The following is a 20309-nucleotide window of genomic DNA, read 5'->3' on the forward strand; positions in this document are numbered from 1 at the left end:
TGATCATAAGAACTTGACTTATCTCGAGTCTGCCAAGCGCTTGAATCCTAGACAGGCCCGTTGGTCGTTATTTTTTGCCCGCTTCGACTTTGTGATTTCGTACCTTCCGGGCTCTAAAAATGTGAAGGCGGATGCTCTGTCTAGGAGTTTTGTGCCCGACTCTCCGGGTTTATCTGAGCCAGCGGGTATCCTCAAGGAAGGAGTCATTGTGTCTGCCATCTCCCCTGATTTGCGGCGGGTGCTGCAAAAATTTCAGGCGAATAAACCTGATCGTTGTCCAGCGGAGAAACTGTTCGTCCCTGATAGGTGGACTAATAAACTTATCTCTGAACTTCATTGTTCGGTGTTGGCTGGTCATCCTGGAATCTTTGGTACCAGAGAGTTAGTGGCTAGATCCTTCTGGTGGCCATCTCTGTCACGGGATGTACGTACTTTTGTGCAGTCCTGTGGGATTTGTGCTAGGGCTAAGCCCTCCTGTTCTCGTGCCAGTGGGTTGCTTTTGCCCTTGCCGGTCCCAAAGAGGCCTTGGACACATATTTCGATGGATTTCATTTCTGACCTTCCCGTTTCTCAAAAGATGTCAGTCATTTGGGTGGTCTGTGATCGCTTTTCTAAAATGGTCCATCTGGTGCCCTTGGCTAAATTGCCTTCCTCCTCTGATTTGGTACCTTTGTTCTTTCAGCATGTGGTTCGGTTGCATGGCATTCCTGAGAATATTGTTTCTGACAGAGGTTCCCAGTTTGTTTCAAGGTTCTGGCGAGCCTTTTGTGGTAGGATGGGCATTGACCTATCCTTTTCCTCGGCTTTCCATCCTCAGACTAATGGCCAGACCGAACGAACCAATCAGACCTTGGAAACATATCTGAGATGTTTTGTTTCTGCAGACCAGGATGATTGGGTGTCCTTTTTGCCGTTGGCTGAGTTCGCCCTTAATAATCGGGCCAGCTCGGCTACCTTGGTTTCTCCATTTTTCTGCAATTCTGGGTTCCATCCTCGTTTCTCTTCAGGACAGGTTGAGTCTTCGGACTGTCCTGGTGTGGATTCTGTGGTGGACAGGTTGCAGCAGATCTGGACTCAGGTAGTGGACAATTTGACCTTGTCCCAGGAGAAGGCTCAACTTTTCGCTAATCGCAGACGCCGTGTGGGTCCCCGACTTCGTGTTGGGGATCTGGTTTGGTTATCTTCTCGTCATATTCCTATGAAGGTTTCCTCTCCTAAATTTAAACCTCGTTTTATTGGTCCGTATAGGATTTCTGAGGTTCTCAATCCTGTGTCTTTTCGTCTGACCCTCCCAGACTCCTTTTCCATACATAATGTATTCCTTAGGTCATTGTTGCGGAGATACGTGGCACCTATGGTTCCATCTGTTGAGCCTCCTGCCCCGGTTTTGGTGGAGGGGGAATTGGAGTATATTGTGGAGAAGATTTTGGATTCTCGTGTTTCTAGACGGAAACTCCAGTATCTGGTTAAATGGAAGGGTTATGCTCAGGAAGATAATTCCTGGGTTTTTGCCTCTGATGTTCATGCTCCCGATCTTGTTCGTGCCTTTCATGCGGCTCATCCTGGTAGGCCTGGGGGCTCTGGTGAGGGTTTGGTGACCCCTCCTCAAGGGGGGGGGTACTGTTGTGAATTCTGTGGCTGAATTCACTCCTGTGGTCACAAGTGGTACTGCAGCTTCTGAGCTTCCTTCCTCAGGTGTTCTGGTGAGCTCATTAGCTGCTTCGTTACTTAACTCCACCTGATGCTGCTATCCTTGCTCCTAGTCAATGTTCCAGTGTTGGATCTGAGCTTCTCCTGATTGTTCCTGTGACCTGCTGCTCTTTATAGCTAAGTGCTTTTTTGCTATTTTGTTGCCTTTTTTCTGTCCAGCTTGTCTTTTGTTTTGCTGGAAGCTCTGAGACGCAAAGGGTGTACCGCCGTGCCGTTAGTCCGGCACGGTGGGTCTTTTTTGCCCCTTTGCGTGGGTTTTGCTTTAGGGTTTTTTGTAGACTGCAAAGTTCGCTTTACTGTCCTCGCTCTGTCTAAGAATATCGGGCCCCACTTTGCTGAATCTATTTCATCCCTACGTTTTGTCTTTTCATCTTACTCACAGTCATTATATGTGGGGGGCTGCCTTTTCCTTTGGGGTATTTCTCTGGGGGCAAGTCAGGCCTATTTTTCTATCTTCAGGCTAGCTAGTTTCTTAGGCTGTGCCGAGTTGCATAGGTAGTGGTTAGGCGCAATCCACAGCCACTTTTAGTTGTGTTTAGGATAGTATCAGGTGTGCAGTCTACAGAGTTTCCACGTCTCAGAGCTCGTTCTTTTGTTTTTGGGTATTTGTCAGATCACTGTGTGCGCTCTGATCGCTAGGCACACTGTGTCTCTGGATTGCCTTCATTACACCTTTCATTAGCAGACATAACACAGATCACTGTATGTGCTCTGACCGCTATGTTCATTGTGGTACTGAATTGCCTCTCATAACACCAGTCATCCTGATCAGCATAAACAAAGCATCTCAGATATGTTTCCAAGGTCTGATTGGTTCGTTCGGTCTGGCCATTAGTCTGAGGATGGAAAGCCGAGGAAAAAGACAAGTCAATGCCCATCCTACCACAAAAGGCTCGCCAAAACCTCGAAACAAACTGGGAACCTCTGTCAGAAACGATATTCTCTGGAATGCCATGTAAACGAACCACATGCTAGAAAAACAATGGCACCAAATCAGAGGAGGAAGGCAATTTAGACAAGGGTACCAAATGGACCATCTTAGAGAAGCGATCACAGACCACCCAAATGACTGACATCTTTTGAGAGACGGGAAGATCTGAAATAAAATCCATAGAGATATGTGTCCAAGGCCTCTTCGGGACCGGCAAGGGCAAAAGCAACCCACTGGCACGAGAACAGCATGGCTTAGCCCGAGCACAAATCCCACAGGACTGCACAAAAGTACGCACATCCCGCGACAGAGATGGCCACCAAAAGGATCTAGGCACTAACTCTCTGGTACCAAAGATTCCAGGATGACCAGCCAACACCGAACAATGAACCTCAGAGATAACTTTATTCGTCCACCTATCAGGGACAAACAGTTTCTCCGCTGGGCAACGATCAGGTTTATTAGCCTGAAATTTTTGCAGCACCCGCCGCAAATCAGGGGAGATGGCAGACACAATTACTCCCTCTTTGAGGATACCCGCCGGCTCAGATACACCCGGAGAGTCGGGCACAAAATTCCTAGACAGAGCATCCGCCTTCACATTTTTAGAGCCCGGAAGGTATGAAATCACAAAGTCAAAACGGGCAAAAAACAACGACCAACGAGCTTGTCTAGGATTCAACCGCTTGGCGGACTCGAGATAAGTCAAGTTCTTATGATCAGTCAAGACCACCACGCGATGCTTAGCTCCTTCAAGCCAATGACACCACTCCTCGAATGCCCACTTCATGGCCAGCAACTCTCGATTGCCCACATCATAATTTCGCTCAGCAGGCGAAAACTTCCTGGAAAAGAAGGCACATGGTTTCATCACCGAGCAATCAGAACTTCTCTGCGACAAAACAGCCCCTGCTCCAATCTCAGAAGCATCAACCTCGACCTGGAACGGAAGCGAAACATCTGGTTGACACAACACAGGGGCAGAAGAAAAACGACGCTTCAACTCTTGAAAAGCTTGCAACGCAGCAGAAGACCAATTGACCAAATCAGCACCTTTCTTGGTCACATCGGTCAATGGTTTAGCAATACTAGAAAAATTGCAGATGAAGCGACGATAAAAATTAGTAAAGCCCAGGAACTTTTGCAGACTTTTCAGAGATGTCGGCTGAGTCCAATTATGGATGGCTTGGACCTTAACAGGGTCCATCTCGATAGTAGAAGGGGAAAAGATGAACCCCAAAAATGAAACCTTCTGAACACCAAAGAGACACTTTGATCCCTTTACAAAGAATTAGCACGCAGGACCTGAAACACCGTTCTGACCTGCTTCACATGAGACTCCCAATCATCCGAGAAGATCAAAATGTCATCTAAGTACACAATCAGGAATTTATCCAGGTACTCTCGGAAGATGTCATGCATTAAGGACTGAAACACTGATGGAGCATTGGCAAGTCCGAATGGCATTACTAGATACTCAAAATGGCCCTCGGGCGTATTAAATGCAGTTTTCCACTCATCGCCTCGTTTAATACGCACAAGATTATACGCACCACGAAGATCTATCTTGGTGAACCAACTAGCCCCCTTAATCCGAGCAAACAAATCAGATAACAATGGCAAGGGGTACTGAAATTTAACCGTGATCTTATTTAGAAGGCGGTAATCTATACAAGGTCTCAGTGAACCATCCTTCTTGGCTACAAAAAAGAACCCTGCTCCTAATGGCGACGATGACGGGCGAATATGCCCCTTATCCAAAGACTCCTTTACATAACTCCGCATAGCGGCGTGCTCAGGCACAGATAAATTAAACAGTCGACCTTTTGGGAATTTACTACCAGGAATCAAATCGATAGCACAATCACAATCCCTATGCGGAGGTAGGGTATCGGACTTGGGCTCATCAAATAAATCCCGGTAATCAGACAAGAACTCAGGAACCTCAGAAGGGGTGGATGACGAAATAGTCAGAAATGGGACATCACCATGTACCCCCTGACAACCCCAGCTGGACACAGACATGGATTTCCAATCTAATACTGGATTATGGACTTGTAGCCATGGCAACCCCAACACGACCACATCATGCAGATTATGCAACACCAGAAAGCGAATAACCTCCTGATGTGCAGGAGCCATGCACATGGTCAGCTGGGTCCAGTACTGAGGCTTATTCTTGGCCAAAGGCGTAGCATCAATTCCTCTCAATGGAATAGGACACTGCAAGGGCTCCAAGAAAAACCCACAACGCCTAGCATACTCCAAGTCCATCAAATTCAGAGCAGCGCCTGAGTCCACAAATGCCATGACAGAATACGATGACAAAGAGCAGATCAAGGTAACAGACAGAAGAAATTTTGACTGTACCGTACCAATGGTGGCAGACCTAGCGAACTGCTTAGTGCGCTTAGGACAATCAGAGATAGCATGAGTGGAATCACCACAGTAGAAACACAGCCCATTCAGACGTCTGTGTTCTTGCCGTTCAACTCTGGTCAAAGTCCTATCGCACTGCATAGGCTCAGGTTTAAGCTCAGGTAATACCGCCAAATGGTGCACAGATTTACGCTCGCGCAAGCGTCGACCGATATGAATGGCCAAAGACATAGACTCATTCAGACCAGCAGGCATAGGAAATCCCACCATGACATCCTTAAGGGCTTCAGAGAGACCTTTTCTGAAAATAGCTGCGAGCGCACCTTCATTCCACTGAGTGAGTACGGACCACTTTCTAAATTTCTGACAATATACCTCTATTTCATCCTGACCCTGACACAGAGCCAGCAAATTCTTTTCTGCCTGATCCACAGAATTAGGCTCATCGTACAGCAATCCGAGCGCCAGGAAAAATGCATCGATATTACTTAATGCAGGATCTCCTGACGCAAGAGAAAATGCCCAGTCCTGAGGGTCGCCACGCAAAAAAGAAATAACGATCCTAACTTGTTGAACTGGGTCACCAGAGGAGCGAGGTTTCAAAGCCAGAAATAGTTTACAATTATTTTTGAAACTCAGAAGTTTAGTTCTATCTCCAAAAAACAAATCAGGAATAGGAATTCTCGGTTCTAACATAGAATTCTGAACCACAAAGTCTTGAATACTTTGTACTCTTGCCGTGAGTTGATCCACACATGAAGACAGACCTTTAATGTCCATTGCTACACCTGTGTCCTGAACCACCCAAATGTCTAGGGGAAAAAAAAGGCAAAACACAGTGCAAAGAAAAAAAAATGGTCTCAGAACTTCTTTTTTCCCTCTATTGGGGATCATTAGTAACATAGTAACATAGTAACATAGTTAGTAAGGCCGAAAAAAGACATTTGTCCATCCAGTTCAGCCTATATTCCATCATAATAAATCCCCAGATCTACGTCCTTCTACAGAACCTAATTGTATGATACAATATTGTTCTGCTCCAGGAAGACATCCAGGCCTCTCTTGAACCCCTCGACTGAGTTCGCCATCACCACCTCCTCAGGCAAGCAATTCCAGATTCTCACTGCCCTAACAGTAAAGAATCCTCTTCTATGTTGGTGGAAAAACCTTCTCTCCTCCAGACGCAAAGAATGCCCCCTTGTGCCCGTCACCTTCCTTGGTATAAACAGATCCTCAGCGAGATATTTGTATTGTCCCCTTATATACTTATACATGGTTATTAGATCGCCCCTCAGTCGTCTTTTTTCTAGACTAAATAATCCTAATTTCGCTAATCTATCTGGGTATTGTAGTTCTCCCATCCCCTTTATTAATTTTGTTGCCCTCCTTTGTACTCTCTCTAGTTCCATTATATCCTTCCTGAGCACCGGTGCCCAAAACTGGACACAGTACTCCATGTGCGGTCTAACTAGGGATTTGTACAGAGGCAGTATAATGCTCTCATCATGTGTATCCAGACCTCTTTTAATGCACCCCATGATCCTGTTTGCCTTGGCAGCTGCTGCCTGGCACTGGCTGCTCCAGGTAAGTTTATCATTAACTAGGATCCCCAAGTCCTTCTCCCTGTCAGATTTACCCAGTGGTTTCCCATTCAGTGTGTAATGGTGACATTGATTCCTTCTTCCCATGTGTATAACCTTACATTTATCATTGTTAAACCTCATCTGCCACCTTTCAGCCCAAGTTTCCAACTTATCCAGATCCATCTGTAGCAGAATACTATCTTCTCTTGTATTAACTGCTTTACATAGTTTTGTATCATCTGCAAATATCGATATTTTACTGTGTAAACCTTCTACCAGATCATTAATGAATATGTTGAAGAGAACAGGTCCCAATACTGACCCCTGCGGTACCCCACTGGTCACAGCGACCCAGTTAGAGACTATACCATTTATAACCACCCTCTGCTTTCTATCACTAAGCCAGTTACTAACCCATTTACACACAATTTCCCCCAGACCAAGCATTCTCATTTTGTGTACCAACCTCTTGTGCGGCACGGTATCAAACGCTTTGGAAAAATCGAGATATACCACGTCCAATGACTCACCGTGGTCCAGCCTATAGCTTACCTCTTCATAAAAACTGATTAGATTGGTTTGACAGGAGCGATTTCTCATAAACCCATGCTGATATGGAGTTAAACAGTTATTCTCATTGAGATAATCCAGAATAACATCCCTCAGAAACCCTTCAAATATTTTACCAACAATAGAGGTTAGACTTACTGGCCTATAATTTCCAGGTTCACTTTTAGAGCCCTTTTTGAATATTGGCACCACATTTGCTATGCGCCAATCCTGCGGAACAGACCCTGTCGCTATAGAGTCCCTAAAAATAAGAAATAATGGTTTATCTATTACATTACTTAGTTCTCTTAGTACTCGTGGGTGTATGCCATCCGGACCCGGAGATTTATCTATTTTAATCTTATTTAGCCGGTTTCGCACCTCTTCTTGGGTTAGATTGGTGACCCTTAATATAGGGTTTTCATTGTTTCTTGGGATTTCACCTAGCAATTCATTTTCCACCGTGAATACCGTGGAGAAGAAGGTGTTTAATATGTTAGCTTTTTCCTCGTCATCTACAACCATTCTTTCCTCACTATTTTTTAAGGGGCCTACATTTTCAGTTTATATTCTTTTACTATTGATATAGTTGAAGAACAGTTTGGGATTAGTTTTACTCTCCTTAGCAATGTGCTTCTCTGTTTCCTTTTTGGCAGCTTTAATTAGTTTTTTAGATAAAGTATTTTTCTTCCTATAGTTTTTTAGAGCTTCAATGGTGCCATCCTGCTTTAGTAGTGCAAATGCTTTCTTTTTACTGTTAATTGCCTGTCTTACTTCTTTGTTTAGCCACATTGGGTTTTTCCTATTTCTAGTCCTTTTATTCCCACAAGGTATAAACCGCTTACACTGCCTATTTAGGATGTTCTTAAACATTTCCCATTTATTATCTGTATTCTTATTTCTGAGGATGTTGTCCCAGTCTACCAGATTAAGGGCATCTCTAAGCTGGTCAAACTTTGCCTTCCTAAAGTTCAGTGTTTTTGTGACTCCCTGACAAGTCCCCCTAGTGAAAGACAGGTGAAACTGTACAATATTGTGGTCGCTATTTCCTAGATGCCCGACCACCTGCAGATTTGTTATTCTGTCAGGTCTATTAGATAGTATTAGGTCTAAAAGTGCTGCTCCTCTGGTTGGATTCTGCACCAATTGTGAAAGATAATTTTTCTTGGTTATTAGCAGAAACCTGTTGCCTTTATGGGTTTCACAGGTTTCTGTTTCCCAGTTAATATCCGGGTAGTTAAAGTCCCCCATAACCAGGACCTCATTATGGGTTGCAGCTTCATCTATCTGCTTTAGAAGTAGACTTTCCATGGTTTCTGTTATATTTGGGGGTTTGTAACAGACCCCAATGAGAATTTTGTTACCATTTTTCCCTCCATGAATTTCGACCCATATGGACTCGACATCCTCATTTTCTTCGCTAATATCCTCCCTTAAAGTGGACTTTAGACAAGACTTTACATAGAGACAAACCCCTCCTCCTCTCCGAAGTTACGATCCTTTCTAAACAGTACTTTTGGCCTCCAGTACTGTTATGAAAGGTAATTCAGTACCACAATGGACATAGAGGTCAGCGCACATACAGTGACCTGGCAATAACCCAAAAAACAAGAACGAGCTCTGAGACGTGGGAACTCTGTTGACCGCAATCCCTAATCCTCTCCAACCACACTAAAGGCAGCCGTGGATTGCGCCTAACGCTCCCTATACAACTCGGCACAGCCTGAGAAACTAGCTAGCCTGAAGATAGAAAATAAGCCTACCTTGCCTCAGAGAAATACCCCAAAGGAAAAGGCAGCCCCCACATATAATGACTGTGAGTTAAGATGAAAAGACAAACGTAGAGATGAAATAGATTTAGCAAAGTGAGGCCCAACTTTCTGAACAGAGCGAGGATAGGAAAGGTAACTTTGCGGTCAACACAAAACCCTAAAAAAACCACGCAAAGGGGGCAAAAAAACCCTCTGTACCGAACTAACGGCACGGAGGTACACCCTCTGCGTCCCAGAGCTTCCAGCAAGCAGAAAAAAAACAAATTGACAAGCTGGACAGAAAAAAACAGCAAACAAATAGCAAAGAGGAACTTAGCTATGCAGAGCAGCAGGCCACAGGAACGATCCAGGAGGAAAAGGGTCCAATACTAGAACATTGACTGGAGGCCAGGATCAAAGCACTAGGTGGAGTTAAATAGAGCAGCACATAACGACTTCCCCACATCACCTGAGGAAGGAAACTCAGAAGCCGCAGTACCACTTTCCTCCACCAACGGAAGCTCACAGAGAGAACCAGCCGAAGTACCACTTGTGACCACAGGAGGGAGCTCTGCCACAGAATTCACAACAGAAATTGTGCTTTGTGATGAGTTATTGGTCTGATCTTTAGCATAAAGACAGAATATAACATTTCTGCACAACAAAACCATTAATATGAGGCATTCAGGTAGGGCAAGCTTAACATTTCTATTACCTGTATGCCCATATTAATAGTTTATATATGTCTCGGGGGTGACAGATTCCCAATGAGGCATAAACACACATATATTAATTCTTATCTATGTATGAGGATGACGGCAGCTGTCCAGACCTGCATCCCACCACAAGAAACACTCCGGAGTAATCACGCGAGAATGCTAAAATCCTCAGTGACATAGTGAGGGGTTGCGCACCCTCTTCTTCTCTGAGGCTATTTACTCATCTAAGAGTGCTACTCAAACTGATGGGGTGCAGCTGTGGGACCCTATTTTCAGAGATGATGTCCTCCACCCAAGTCTCAAAAAGCTGGAAGGGTCTTCAGGAGAGGTCAGTAGTCGAGATAGGCTATCAGACGGTCACCTTTGTAGCTATAGTGTCATCTTTCCTATGGTTATATTCAGGGGTGGACAGAGGCAGATATGTTACTGGTGGAATTGTACAACAGCACATTGGCCAAGAAGTAAGGGGACCCATTTCCACCTTCAAAGCATATGAAATTGTGCTTTATGATGAGTTATTGGTCTGATCATTAGCATAAAGACAGAATATAACATTTCTCCACAACAAAACCATTAATATTAGGCATTCAGGTAGGACAAGCTTAACATTTCTATTACCTGTATGCCCATATTAATAGGTTATATATGTCTCGTGGGGTGACAGATTCCCAATGAGGCATAAACACACATATACTAATTCTTTTCTATCTAATAGGATGACGACAGCTGTCCAGACCTGCATCCCACCACAAGAACCACTCCGGAGTAATCACGGGAGAATGCTAAAATCCTCAGTGACATCGTGAGGGGTTGCGCACCCTCTTCTTCTCTGAGACTATTCACTCATCTAAGAGTGCTACTCAAACTGATGGGGTGCAGCTGTGGGACCCTATTTTCAGAGATGATGTCCTCCACCAAAGTCTCAAAAAGCTGGAAGGGTCTTCAGGAGAGGTGGGTAGTCGAGCTAGGCTATCAGACGGTCACCTTTGTAGCTGTAGTGTCATCTTTCCTATGGTTACATTCAGGGGTGGACAGAGGCAGACATGTTATTGGTGAAATTGTGCAACTGCACATTGGCCAAGAAGTAAGGGGACCCATTTCCACCTTCAAAGCATATGAAATTGTGCTTTTTGATGAGTTATTGGTCTGATCATTAGCATAAAGACAGAATATAACATTTCTGCCCAACAAAACCATTAATATGAGGCATTCAGGTAGGACAAGCTTAACATTTCTATTACCTGTATGCCCATATTAATAGGTTATATATGTCTAGGGGGTGACAGATTCCCAATGAGGCATAAACACACATATATTAATTCTTATCTATCTAATAGGATGACGACAGCTGTCCAGACCTGCATCCCACCACAAGAAACACTCCGGAGTAATCACGCGAGAATGCTACAATCCTCAGTGACATAGTGAGGGGTTGTGCACCCTCTTCTTCTCTGAGGCTATTTACTCATCTAAGAGTGCTACTCAAACTGATAGGATGCAGCTGTGGGACCCTATTTTCAGAGATGATGTCCTCCACCCAAGTCTCAAAAAGCTGGAAGGGTCTTCAGGAGAGGTGGGTAGTCGAGCTAGGCTATCAGACGGTCACCTTTGTAGCTGTAGTGTCATCTTTCCTATGGTTACATTCAGGGGTGGACAGAGGCAGACATGTTATTGGTGGAATTGTGCAGCTGCACATTGGCCAAGAAGTAAAGGGACCCATTTCCACCTTCAAAGCATATGAAATTGTGCTTTATGTTGAGTTATTGGTCTGATCATTAGCATAAAGACAGAATATAACATTTCTCCACAACAAAACCATTAATATGAGGCATACAAGTAGGACAAGCTTAACATTTCTATTACCTGTATGCCTATATTAATAGGTTATATATGTCTCGAGGCGTGACAGATTCCCAATGGGGCATAAACACACATATATTAATTCTTATCTATCTAATAGGATGACGACAGCTGTCTAGACCTGCATCCCACCACAAGAAACACTCCGGAGTAATCACGCGAGAATGCTAAAATCCTCAGTGACATAGTGAGGGGTTGCGCACCCTTTTCTTCTCTGAGGCTATTTACTCATCTAAGAGTGCTACTCAAACTGATGGGGTGCAGCTGTGGGACCCTATTTTCAGAGATGATGTCCTCCACCCAAGTCTCAAAAAGCTGAAAGGGTCTTCAGGAGAGGTGGGTAGTCGAGCTAGGCTATCAGACGGTCACCTTTGTAGCTGTAGTTTCATCGTTCCTATGGTTACATTCAGGGGTGGACAGAGGCAGATATGTTACTGGTGAAATTGTGCAACTGCACATTGGCCAAGAAGTAAGGGGACCCATTTCCACCTTCAAAGCATATGAAATTGTGCTTTATGATGAGTTATTGGTCTGATCATTAGCATAAAGACAGAATATAACATTTCTCCACAACAAAACCATTAATATGAGGCATTCAGGTAGGACAAGCTTAACATTTCTATTACCTGTATGCCCATATTAATAGGTTATATATGTCTCGGGGGGTGACAGATTCCCAAATATGGCATAAACACACATATACTAATTCTTTTCTATCTAATAGGATGACGACAGCTGTCCAGACCTGCATCCCACCACAAGAACCACTCCGCAGTAATCACGGAAGAATGCTAAAATCCTCAGTGACATAGTGAGGGGTTGCGCACCCTCTTCTTCTCTGAGGCTATTCACTCATCTAAGAGTGCTACTCAAACTGATGGGGTGCAGCTGTGGGACCCTATTTTCAGAGATGATGTCCTCAAAAAGCTGGAAGGGTCTTCAGGAGAGGTGAGTAGTCGAGCTGGGCTATCAGACGGTCACCTTTGTAGCTGTAGTGTCATCTTTCCTATGGTTACATTCAGGGGTGGACAGAGGCAGATATGTTACTGGTGAAATTGTGCAACTGCACATTGGCCAAGAAGTAAGGGGACCCATTTCCACCTTCAAAGCATATGAAATTGTGCTTTTTGATGAGTTATTGGTCTGGTCATTAGCATAAAGACAGAATATAACATTTCTGCCCAACAAAACCATTAATATGAGGCATACAAGTAGGACAAGCTTAACATTTCTATTACCTGTATGCCTATATTAATAGGTTATATATGTCTCGAGGGGTGACAGATTCCCAATGAGGCATAAACACACATATATTAATTCTTATCTATCTAATAGGATGACGACAGCTGTCCAGACCTGCATCCCACCACAAGAAACACTCCGGAGTAATCATGGGAGAATGCTAAAATCCTCAGTGACATAGTGAGGGGTTGCACACCCTCTTCTTCTCTGAGGCTATTTACTCATCTAAGAGTGCTACTCAAACTGATGGGGTGCAGCTGTGGGACCCTATTTTCAGAGATGATGTCCTCCACCCAAGTCTCAAAAAGCTGGAAGGGTCTTCAGGAGAGGTTGGTAGTCGAGCTAGGCTATCAGACGGTCACCTTTGTAGCTGTAGTGTCATCTTTCCTATGGTTACATTCAGGGGTGGACAGAGGCAGACATGTTATTGGTGGAATTGTGCAACTGCACATTGGCCAAGAAGTAAGGATACCCATTTCCACCTTCAAAGCATATGAAATTGTGCTTTTTGATGAGTTATTGGTCTGATAATTAGCATAAAGACAGAATATAACATTTCTGCCCAACAAAACCATTAATATGAGGCATTCAGGTAGGACAAGCTTAACATTTCTATTACCTGTATGCCCATATTAATAGGTTATATATGTCTCGAGGGGTGACAGATTCCCAATGGGGCATAAACACACATATATTAATTCTTATCTATCTAATAGGATGACGACAGCTGTCCAGACCTGCATCCCACCACAAGAAACACTCCGGAGTAATCACGGGAGAATGCTAAAATCCTCAGTGACATAGTGAGGGGTTGCGCACCCTCTTCTTCTCTGAGGCTATTTACTCATCTAAGAGTGCTACTCAAACTACTAGGGTGCAGCTGTGGGACCCTATTTTCAGAGATGATGTCCTCCACCCAAGTCTCAAAAAGCTGGAAGGGTCTTCAGGAGAGGTGGGTAGTCGAGCTAGGCTATCAGACGGTCACCTTTGTAGCTGTAGTGTCATCTTTCCTATGGTTACATTCAGGGGTGGACAGAGGCAGACATGTTATTGGTGGAATTGTGCAGCTGCACATTGGCCAAGAAGTAAAGGGACCCATTTCCACCTTCTAAGCATATGAAATTGTGCTTTATGTTGAGTTATTGGTCTGATCATTAGCATAAAGACAGAATATAACATTTCTCCACAACAAAACCATTAATATGAGGCATACAAGTAGGACAAGCTTAACATTTCTATTACCTGTATGCCTATATTAATAGGTTATATATGTCTCGAGGGGTGACAGATTCCCAATGAGGCATAAACACACATATATTAATTCTTATCTATCTAATAGGATGACGACAGCTGTCCAGACCTGCATCCCACCACAAGAAACACTCCGGAGTAATCACGGGAGAATGCTAAAATCCTCAGTGACATAGTGAGGGGTTGCGCACCCTCTTCTTCTCTGAGGCTATTTACTCATCTAAGAGTGCTACTCAAACTGATGGGGTGCAGCTGTGGGACCCTATTTTCAGAGATGATGTCCTCCACCCAAGTCTCAAAAAGCTGGAAGGGTCTTCAGGAGAGGTGGGTAGTCGAGCTAGGCTATCAGACGGTCACCTTTGTAGCTGTAGTGTCATCTTTCCTATGGTTACATTCAGGGGTGGACAGCGGCAGACATGTTATTGGTGGAATTGTGCAACTGCACATTGGCCAAGAAGTAAGGGGACCCATTTCCACCTTCAAAGCATATGAAATTGTGCTTTTTGATGAGTTATTGGTCTGATCATTAGCATAAAGACAGAATATAACATTTCTCCACAACAAAACCATTAATATTAGGCATTCAGGTAGGACAAGCTTAACATTTCTATTACCTGTATGCCCATATTAATAGGTTATATATGTCTCGTGGGGTGACAGATTCCCAATGAGGCATAAACACACATATACTAATTCTTTTCTATCTAATAGGATGACGACAGCTGTCCAGACCTGCATCCCACCACAAGAACCACTCCGGAGTAATCACGGGAGAATGCTAAAATCCTCAGTGACATCGTGAGGGGTTGCGCACCCTCTTCTTCTCTGAGACTATTCACTCATCTAAGAGTGCTACTCAAACTGATGGGGTGCAGCTGTGGGACCCTATTTTCAGAGATGATGTCCTCCACCAAAGTCTCAAAAAGCTGGAAGGGTCTTCAGGAGAGGTGGGTAGTCGAGCTAGGCTATCAGACGGTCACCTTTGTAGCTGTAGTGTCATCTTTCCTATGGTTACATTCAGGGGTGGACAGAGGCAGACATGTTATTGGTGAAATTGTGCAACTGCACATTGGCCAAGAAGTAAGGGGACCCATTTCCACCTTCAAAGCATATGAAATTGTGCTTTTTGATGAGTTATTGGTCTGATCATTAGCATAAAGACAGAATATAACATTTCTGCCCAACAAAACCATTAATATGAGGCATTCAGGTAGGACAAGCTTAACATTTCTATTACCTGTATGCCCATATTAATAGGTTATATATGTCTAGGGGGTGACAGATTCCCAATGAGGCATAAACACACATATATTAATTCTTATCTATCTAATAGGATGACGACAGCTGTCCAGACCTGCATCCCACCACAAGAAACACTCCGGAGTAATCACGCGAGAATGCTACAATCCTCAGTGACATAGTGAGGGGTTGTGTACCCTCTTCTTCTCTGAGGCTATTTACTCATCTAAGAGTGCTACTCAAACTGATAGGATGCAGCTGTTGGACCCTATTTTCAGAGATGATGTCCTCCACCCAAGTCTCAAAAAGCTGGAAGGGTCTTCAGGAGAGGTGGGTAGTCGAGCTAGGCTATCAGATGGTCACCTTTGTAGCTGTAGTGTCATCTTTCCTATGGTTACATTCAGGGGTGGACAGAGGCAGACATGTTATTGGTTGAATTGTGCAGCTGCACATTGGCCAAGAAGTAAAGGGTCCCATTTCCACCTTCAAAGCATATGAAATTGTGCTTTATGTTGAGTTATTGGTCTGATCATTAGCATAAAGACAGAATATAACATTTCTCCACAACAAAACCATTAATATGAGGCATACAAGTAGGACAAGCTTAACATTTCTATTACCTGTATGCCTATATTAATAGGTTATATATGTCTCGAGGCGTGACAGATTCCCAATGGGGCATAAACACACATATATTAATTCTTATCTATCTAATAGGATGACGACAGCTGTCCAGACCTGCATCCCACCACAAGAAACACTCCGGAGTAATCACGCGAGAATGCTAAAATCCTCAGTGACATAGTGAGGGGTTGCGCACCCTTTTCTTCTCTGAGGCTATTTACTCATCTAAGAGTGCTACTCAAACTGATGGGGTGCAGCTGTGGGACCCTATTTTCAGAGATGATGTCCTCCACCCAAGTCTCAAAAAGCTGAAAGGGTCTTCAGGAGAGGTGGGTAGTCGAGCTAGGCTATCAGACGGTCACCTTTGTAGCTGTAGTTTCATCTTTCCTATGGTTACATTCAGGGGTGGACAGAGGCAAATATGTTACTGGTGAAATTGTGCAACTGCACATTGGCCAAGAAGTAAGGGGACCCATTTCCACCTTCAAAGCATATGAAATTGTGCTTTATGATGAGTTATTGGTCTGATCATTAGCATAAAGACAGAATATAACATTTCTCCACAACAAAACCATTAATATGAGGCATTCAGGTAGGACAAGCTTAACATTTCTATTACCTGTATGCCCATATTTATAGGTTATATATGTCTCGGGGGGTGACAGATTCCCAATGAGGCATAAACACACATATACTAATTCTTTTCTATCTAATAGGATGACGACAGCTGTCCAGACCTGCATCCCACCACAAGAACCACTCCGCAGTAATCACGGAAGAATGCTAAAATCCTCAGTGACATAGTGAGGGGTTGCGCACCCTCTTCTTCTCTGAGGCTATTCACTCATCTAAGAGTGCTACTCAAACTGATGGGGTGCAGCTGTGGGACCCTATTTTCAGAGATGATGTCCTCAAAAAGCTGGAAGGGTCTTCAGGAGAGGTGAGTAGTCGAGCTGGGCTATCAGACGGTCACCTTTGTAGCTGTAGTGTCATCTTTCCTATGGTTACATTCAGGGGTGGACAGAGGCAGATATGTTACTGGTGAAATTGTGCAACTGCACATTGGCCAAGAAGTAAGGGGACCCATTTCCACCTTCAAAGCATATGAAATTGTGCTTTTTGATGAGTTATTGGTCTGATCATTAGCATAAAGACAGAATATAACATTTCTGCCCAACAAAACCATTAATATGAGGCATACAAGTAGGACAAGCTTAACATTTCTATTACCTGTATGCCTATATTAATAGGTTATATATGTCTCGAGGGGTGACAGATTCCCAATGAGGCATAAACACACATATATTAATTCTTATCTATCTAATAGGATGACGACAGCTGTCCAGACCTGCATCCCACCACAAGAAACACTCCGGAGTAATCATGGGAGAATGCTAAAATCCTCAGTGACATAGTGAGGGGTTGCACACCCTCTTCTTCTCTGAGGCTATTTACTCATCTAAGAATATAACATTTCTCCACAACAAAACCATTAATATGAGGCATACAAGTAGGACAAGCTTAACATTTCTATTACCTGTATGCCTATATTAATAGGTTATATATGTCTCGAGGGGTGACAGATTCCCAATGGGGCATAAACACACATATATTAATTCTTATCTATCTAATAGGATGACGACAGCTGTCCAGACCTGCATCCCACCACAAGAAACACTCCGGAGTAATCACGGGAGAATGCTAAAATCCTCAGTGACATAGTGAGGGGTTGCGCACCCTCTTCTTCTCTGAGGCTATTTACTCATCTAAGAGTGCTACTCAAACTGATGGGGTGCAGCTGTGGGACCCTATTTTCAGAGATGATGTCCTCCACCCAAGTCTCAAAAAGCTGGAAGGGTCTTCAGGAGAGGTTGGTAGTCGAGCTAGGCTATCAGACGGTCACCTTTGTAGCTGTAGTGTCATCTTTCCTATGGTTACATTCAGGGGTGGACAGAGGCAGACATGTTATTGGTGGAATTGTGCAACTGCACATTGGCCAAGAAGTAAGGGGACCCATTTCCACCTTCAAAGCATATGAAATTGTGCTTTTTGATGAGTTATTGGTCTGATAATTAGCATAAAGACAGAATATAACATTTCTGCCCAACAAAACCATTAATATGAGGCATTCAGGTAGGACAAGCTTAACATTTCTATTACCTGTATGCCCATATTAATAGGTTATATATGTCTCGAGGGGTGACAGATTCCCAATGGGGCATAAACACACATATATTAATTCTTATCTATCTAATAGGATGACGACAGCTGTCCAGACCTGCATCCCACCACAAGAAACACTCCGGAGTAATCACGGGAGAATGCTAAAATCCTCAGTGACATAGTGAGGGGTTGCGCACCCTCTTCTTCTCTGAGGCTATTTACTCATCTAAGAGTGCTACTCAAACTACTAGGGTGCAGCTGTGGGACCCTATTTTCAGACATGATGTCCTCCACCCAAGTCTCAAAAAGCTGGAAGGGTCTTCAGGAGAGGTGGGTAGTCGAGCTAGGCTATCAGACGGTCACCTTTGTAGCTGTAGTGTCATCTTTCCTATGGTTACATTCAGGGGTGGACAGAGGCAGACATGTTATTGGTGGAATTGTGCAGCTGCACATTGGCCAAGAAGTAAAGGGACCCATTTCCACCTTCTAAGCATATGAAATTGTGCTTTATGTTGAGTTATTGGTCTGATCATTAGCATAAAGACAGAATATAACATTTCTCCACAACAAAACCATTAATATGAGGCATACAAGTAGGACAAGCTTAACATTTCTATTACCTGTATGCCTATATTAATAGGTTATATATGTCTCGAGGGGTGACAGATTCCCAATGAGGCATAAACACACATATATTAATTCTTATCTATCTAATAGGATGACGACAGCTGTCCAGACCTGCATCCCACCACAAGAAACACTCCGGAGTAATCACGGGAGAATGCTAAAATCCTCAGTGACATAGTGAGGGGTTGCGCACCCTCTTCTTCTCTGAGGCTATTTACTCATCTAAGAGTGCTACTCAAACTGATGGGGTGCAGCTGTGGGACCCTATTTTCAGAGATGATGTCCTCCACCCAAGTCTCAAAAAGCTGGAAGGGTCTTCAGGAGAGGTGGGTAGTCGAGCTAGGCTATCAGACGGTCACCTTTGTAGCTGTAGTGTCATCTTTCCTATGGTTACATTCAGGGGTGGACAGAGGCAGACATGTTATTGGTGGAATTGTGCAACTGCACATTGGCCAAGAAGTAAGGGGACCCATTTCCACCTTCAAAGCATATGAAATTGTGCTTTTTGATGAGTTATTGGTCTGATCATTAGCATAAAGACAGAATATAACATTTCTGCCCAACAAAACCATTAATATGAGGCATTCAGGTAGGACAAGCTTAACATTTCTATTACCTGTATGCCCATATTAATAGGCTATATATGTCTCGAGGGGTGACAGATTCCCAATGGGGCATAAAAACATATATTAATTCTTATCTACCTAATAGAATGACGACAGCTGTCCAGACCTGCATCCCACCACAAGAAACACTCCGGAGTAATCACGGGAGAATGCTAAAATCCTCAGTGACATAGTGAGGGGTTGCGCACCCTCTTCTTCTCTGAGGCTATTTACTCATCTAAGAGTGCTACTCAAACTGATGGGGTGCAGCTGTGGGACCCTATTTTCAGAGATGATGTCCTCCACCCAAGTCTCAAAAAGCTGGAAGGGTCTTCAGGAGAGGTGGGTAGTCGAGCTAGGCTATCAGACGGTCACCTTTGTAGCTGTAGTGTCATCTTTCCTATGGTTACATTCAGGGGTGGACAGAGGCAGACATGTTATTGGTGGAATTGTGCAACTGCACATTGGCCAAGAAGTAAGGGGACCCATTTCCACCTTCAAAGCATATGAAATTGTGCTTTTAATGAGTTATTGGTCTGATCATTAGCATAAAGACAGAATATAACATTTCTGCCCAACAAAACCATTAATATGAGGCATTCAGGTAGGACAAGCTTAATATTTCTATTACCTGTATGCCCATATTAATAGATTATATATGTCTCGAGGGGTGAAAGATTCCCAATGGGGCATAAACACACATATTTTAATTATTATCTATCTAATATAATGACGACAGCTGTCCAGACCTGCATCCCACCACAAGAAACACTCCGGAGTAATCACGGGAGAATGCTAAAATCCTCAGTGACATAGTGAGGGGTTGCGCACCCTCTTCTTCTCTGAGGCTATTTACTCATCTAAGAGTGCTACTCAAACTGATAGGGTGCAGCTGTGGTACCCTATTTTCAGAGATGATGTCCTCCACCCAAGTCTCAAAAAGCTGGAAGGGTCCTCAGGAGAGGTGGGTAGTCGAGCTAGGCTATCAGACGGTCACCTTTGTAGCTGTAGTGTCATCTTTCCTATGGTTACATTCAGGGGTGGACAGAGGCAGACATGTTATTGGTGGAATTGTG

Source organism: Ranitomeya imitator, chromosome 1 (genome assembly GCF_032444005.1).
Source record: "Ranitomeya imitator isolate aRanImi1 chromosome 1, aRanImi1.pri, whole genome shotgun sequence".
Taxonomy (NCBI): Eukaryota; Metazoa; Chordata; class Amphibia; order Anura; family Dendrobatidae; genus Ranitomeya; species Ranitomeya imitator.